The following is a 6,321-nucleotide window of genomic DNA, read 5'->3' on the forward strand; positions in this document are numbered from 1 at the left end:
CTCTTTAAAGACATAGAAAGGCGGAAAGGCGACACCATGATCCCTCTTGTATTTGCATCCATGAGACAACCATTTGTCCTGGAGATATAGGGGTAACTTTTCAACAATAGGCTGCACGCCTCTTGCAGTATCAAGATAAGCTAGTCCCTGCAAGTATCCATCTGTCTGAGCAACTTCCAGCTCTGTCAGTAGATCTGCTAGCTCTTGAAGTTTTTTACTGTCTCTATTATGGATCTTGGGAAAGTTCTCTATTTTACTAAACAGAGCTCTCTCTATCACTTCTGGAGATCCATATGTTTTGTTCAATCTCTCCCATATTGCTTTAAGACCAAGTAATGGTTGTCTAACATTTACAGACCTAATTCTAAGTGCTTGTTCACTTGAATCCTTACCCAGCCATTTTATCAGCAGATCCATCTCCTCTGTTGCTGAGAGAGCAAGATTTTCTATTGTGTTGATGAATGTTTCCCTCCAGGATTGATAGTGTTCAGGCAGGTCATCAAACTTTGTCAATCCTGAAGACACAAGCTGATTTTTAACAAGAAATCTGGCAACATCAACAGTTGTGTCATAACTGGCTGAGGGTAATGACATGTTGGGGAGAGCGCCATGTTGACAGTCATAATTCCTTTGCTGCTGCAAGTCTGTGTGAAGCTGCTGTGTGTTTCTTTGTGGGTACACAGGTCTCCTGTTGACGACTTGTTGTGAGTTGGTCCTTTTCTGAGGACTGCAGTCTAGTTGAGGAGGATGAATGGGCAGTGAAGAATAATGACCATCTTGCTCTTCCTTATGAGTGAGTGGTTGCAATGTGAGCATTGGAGATGGGGAATATTGAACATCTTTCTCCTCTTTTAATACTTGTCCAAAGTTATGTAAAGCATGTTGTGTGACATAATCATCAGTTCTTTTCACTGCACTCTCTTGAAGAGGCAAGAAAACAAGTTCTTTACTGCAAATGGAGCCGTCCACATCTGCTGCTGCTGCCTCTAGCACTGCAGCTTCTGCTTGCGCAGCTTCAGCTTCTCGCCTTACATTCATGTAGTCAATTTTTGCTTCCAGCTTAGCTTTCTCGATTTTGAGCTCACTTTCTTTTTCTGTGAAGGCTAGTCTGGTTTTAGCTGCCTCTGCTTTGGCACGGGCTCTTGCTGCTTCTAAGCTGACTCTAGAGCTTGTTGTTGAGCGTGAAGAGCGTGATTTTCTGGAGCGGCTGTGTGAGACGATCGAGCCTGTGTCAAGGCCGTCTTGTGAGCCATTTCTTTTGTCTTGATCTGGAACGTCGGCTGCTTTGACCGTATTTTCCATGGCGTCTAGCAGTGTGCAGCAGTGTAGCATGCGTATCCTTAAGTTCCCCGACGAGTGTTCATCTTTTTACTATGCTGTCCTCACTGAAGGTTGTTGCAGGCAACGTTCTTACAGCTATACAGCTAGCTTAACAAAATCTCTTCATCACTAACATCCTCCAAGGAACAGGCCGTGTGTTGAATTTGGCAGGCATTTTAATGACGAAAATAAGTTTCTTTTTGTAAAACTACAAATGAGAGCACAAAAAATACAAATAGATTAATACGTTGATAAATGAAGAAAATATATCGGACATAAATAACGTAACTAGCGACTGTAATATACGTGTATGAAACGGCAAACAATGCACTCAAATCACAGAAATGGACACACAACCGTGTCAACACAATTACAATACACATTCAACTTACAGATGAAGCCGCCTCAGAGAACCTCAGCGACTGGACACTGCAGACAACGCACACCGAACCGCTTCCTCTCCGAAGACCGACAAGACAAAAACTTCCCTACCATGACACATCTCTACTGAACTGCATTCCAACAGCCACCACCAGGCGGCACCAAAACACACAAAAGCACCAAACCCATTAATTCCACTACAATTAGTTCTGAGGATCTTCTGTATATTGTGATAAAAATGGACTTTGAACAACTCACACTGGACATTTTCTACACTTCATTTAGAAAACATTAGTCTGCTGACTGTGACAAATACCAGTGTGTGAGTTCTGAAGGTTTCATTGAAGTCAACAGACATTATTCATGACAACTGACTGAAATGAAGTGAAACTGAAGGAATAATTCTTAGTCTGAGAGAAGAAAAAGTCACAATATGGAACAACAACTATTTCAGATCTCATTCATTCATTCATTCATTCAAGATGAATGGAATCAAGTTCTGGATGAAGATGAACCAGGTTCAGTTGTGGATTAACAGTAACAGACAGTGAACTGACCTCAGAGTCTCCAGTCTACAGTGTGGACTCTCCAGAGAACCACACAGCAGCTTCACTTCTGAATCCTGCAGCTTGTTGTTGTCACTCAGGTCCAGGTGTCTCAGATGGGAGGGGTTGGACTTCAGAGCTGAGGCCAGAGAAGCACAGCTGATCTCTGACAAACTGCAGGAACTCAATCTGAATAAAGAATAAATCGTGGATAAAAATCATTTCTAATCCAATCAGATATGTCCTAATCAATGAGCTTTCACTAACAAGAATAGAGGGACTTTGTCCTTCTCTTATTGTGGATCATCATAATGTCAGCCTTCTACACACATCATCCAAATGTCACCACAACATTCATACAACTATTCATGTCAACACAGATTCATAACATGCTGCTGAGCTCAGTCAAGTCTGGAATTAGAAGATAAAGATCAAATCAGACATGTTGGACTAAAAACTGACTTTGATTCACCACTGAAATGGATCAAACTTCAAATGTTCAGTCCTGATCCAGGAAAAATGTCTTGCTTGGTGATCACATGACCCAAATAAAAAAGAAAAGCTAGAAATAATTTACATTTGATAAGTACAATAATTATTTTTAAGTTTCTTACTCAATTAGCAACAAATTATTATGAGTGTAATGCATGTTAAAAAAGTAACAGTGAATTAATTCTTTCAGCTTCCAAAGCAGGAAGGAGAAAATAAGTAAACTTCTTATAGGCTCAGTGTGACTGAGATGTTCATTTATAATCATATGAAATCTTTAAGTGTGTGGGCAGGTTTTCTAACAGACATCAGAGGGTTTAGTTTTAATCAACAATTCTCATCACAAAGTCTCCTCATGTTATTCTGAGCTGCAGTGATGCAATTAGAGTAAAAGCATCAACAGTGTCAGGAATTCTGTCAGATTAAAGAATCTTTGTTCACTTCAAATGAAACTAGAATATTTATTATGTTGTTATTTAGTGATAAACTCTCCTGTTTGTTTTAAAACCAGAGTGAACACATGGAAAACCTCCAACAGAAAAATGTAAACATTTTTATGCCATTTGGGATCCTGTAGGAATGATGATACAATTTTTTCCAGTAATCTCATTGGTCAGGTTTTGTTGACAGGTTTTGATCTGACCCTCTGAAGTTTACCTGCTCCAGAGCAGGTTAGCTGTGCAGCATAAGTTACCATGGAGATGTAACCCGTTCACAAGTGAACCACCTTGGTAATTCTGAAAACCCAGAGTTAAACCTGAACTGACCGGGCTAATCCCAAATCCTGATTCACAGTACAGGTCTCTGATCAGCTCAGGAAATCTAGAACTAAACCCATGTTAAAGTGAAGAGAAAGTATTTTAATCCCAAAGATGCTGATTTAATAAAGTTTGTACTTAGATGATAAAAATCAACTCAGATGAGGACGAATAAAATCCTCTTCATTGTTGAAGTTTTTACATGACCTTCTGCTTTATGAACTTTGTAGCTAAATAGGTTTTTGTAATTAAATGTGAGGGTTGAGTTAGGCTTAGAGGCCTGACTGGGTTAGGTTTGTATGGGTAGGAATAGATATACCTGTCTTTAAAAGCTCTTTCCCTGTGTTCTATAGCAATGTGTGTTTCCATCTGCCAGGAAGACTGAGGGTTGCACCTTGTTGAGTCTTATCCACTGAACCAGACAGAGCCAGGGGATTCTGTAGTAGCCCCCCACATGTCCTTAAGTATGAAACTTATTTAAAGGCAGTGTAGTGGGGCTGTATCCCCTAAAGTATTAATACACATTTTTAATAGTTGTTGTCGCCTCTTTCAGGCCCAGATCCAGACTGCTGCTTTGCCTGAGCTCTTCTTTTATTGGCTGGTTTATTTACTTCACATGTTGTTTTTACAGGGACTGATGTAATGATTCTGCTGCACTGACATTAGTTCCCGTGAACTCATTATTCAGTTTTTATCTGTCCATATAAGTCCTTTCTTGTTCATTTTATGTGAACCAGCTGATTTTAATTGTTTTTATTTTTAGGTAGAGGTCCAGCCTGTGGGGAGAAGTTTGCAGAGTACACACTCTGCATGCTGTGTGGTGATATACATGGTGGCAGTCACATAGTCGTGTCTTGAATTTTCTCATGTGCAGTGCAGTGTTTGTAGACTTGCAGTATTTGTAGTATCTTCTAGTGGGACCAGCACCAGGTGAGCACATGGTGTGAGTATAAGCAGGTTGTGATAGAATCTCCCCACAGTGAGGACTCTACCCTTGTTTTAAACTTTTATTGTTGTATTCAGTTGGTGCTATCTAAGTTATTTCAATATTGTAGAATAAATATTTTATTCTTTCAGGCCTGTTAGTTCTCAACACTTCCTGTCTTAATTATCTAGGTTTAAATAAACTGAATATTTGTTTGAATGCATGTCTGCTGCTCTTCCTTTTTGAACTTTTTAATTATGTATCACAACTCAGTATCAGTAAGTTATATTACTTTGAGGTTTATAATTTTAACTCCTCAGACCTCTCTACACTCTGTTGGGTCACATAAAGTGAAATGAAGTGAAACTGAAGGAATAATTCTTAGTCTGAGATAAGAAAAAGTCACAATATGGAATGTCCTGTGCGTTGGGCTTTCAGGGAGTTGTGTTGCTTCTGTTCTCCTTTGCTTTGTGTGTGCAGGTGATTGCTGGGCGGAGCTGATCTTGCACTCATGCAGCACACCTGAGCTGGCAAGTTGGAGAAGGTTTATATGGGCCCAGCAGGCTCGCCTCGCTCTCTCTCCTCCTGGCTGTCTTAGACAGCAGTTAGGCTCCTTTGTTTGCTACAGCCATGACTGGGCATCTGCCCTGGACATGGCTGGCCTGCTAACTGTTGGTGTTTGGCTACCTATTCTTCCTTAATAAAAATGGTAAAATGGTTGAGATTATGTGTGGCCTCTCCACTTTGTCACTTTTGACAGTTGTGACAGGAAAAACAACTATTTCAAATCTCATTCATTCATTAAAGATGAATGGATTCAAATTGTGGATGAAGATAAACCAGGTTCAGTTGTGGATTAAAGATATAAGATCTACAACAGTAACAGTGAACTGACCTCAGAGTCTCCAGTCTACAGTGTGGACTCTCCAGAAAACCACACAGCAGCTTCACTCCTGAATCCTGCAGCTTGTTATTATCACTCAGGTCCAGGTCTCTCAGATGGGAGGGGTTGGACTTCAGAGCTGAGGCCAGAGAAGCACAGCTGATCTCTGACAAACTGCAGGACCTCAATCTGAAATAAATAAATAAATAAATCATGTGGATAAAAATGATATATGATCACACACACACACACTGTACAACTGACATTAGTCCTGACACTCCAATGAAATGAACTTCAAAGGAAAGAATAGTTTTTTCTTGAGCAAATGTTTTTCAATTGATTTGTACAAATATTAGTTCTGAGATTGTTGTGATAAAAATGGACTTTGAACAACTCACACTGGACATTTTCTACACTCCATTTAGAAAACATTAGTCTGCTGACTGTGACAAATACCAGTGTGTGAGTTCTGAAGGTTTCATTGAAGTCAACAGACATTATTCATGACAACTGACTGAAATGAAGTGAAGCTGAAGGAATAATTCTTAGTCTGAGATAAGAAAAAGTCACAATACGGAACAACAACTATTTCATATCTCATTCATTCATTCATTCTAGATGAATAGATTCAAGTTGTGGATGAAGATAAACCAGGTTCAGTTGTGGATTAAAGATATAAGATCTACAACAGTAACAGACAGTGAACTGACCTCAGAGTCTCCAGTCTACAGTGTGGACTCTCCAGAGAACCACACAGCAGCTTCACTCCTGAATCCTGCAGCTTGTTGTTGTAGCTCAGGTCCAGATGTCTCAGATGGGAGGGGTTGGACTTCAGAGCTGAGGCCAGAGAAGCACAGCTGATCTCTGACAACCTGCAGGAACTCAATCTGAATAAAGAATAAAGAATAAATCATGTGGATAAAAATCATTTCTAATCCAATCAGATATGTCCTAATCAATGAGCTTTCACTAACATGAGTAGAGGGACTTTGTCCTTCTCTTATTGTGGATCATCATAAT

Source organism: Toxotes jaculatrix, chromosome 13 (genome assembly GCF_017976425.1).
Source record: "Toxotes jaculatrix isolate fToxJac2 chromosome 13, fToxJac2.pri, whole genome shotgun sequence".
Lineage (NCBI taxonomy): Eukaryota > Metazoa > Chordata > Actinopteri > Toxotidae > Toxotes > Toxotes jaculatrix.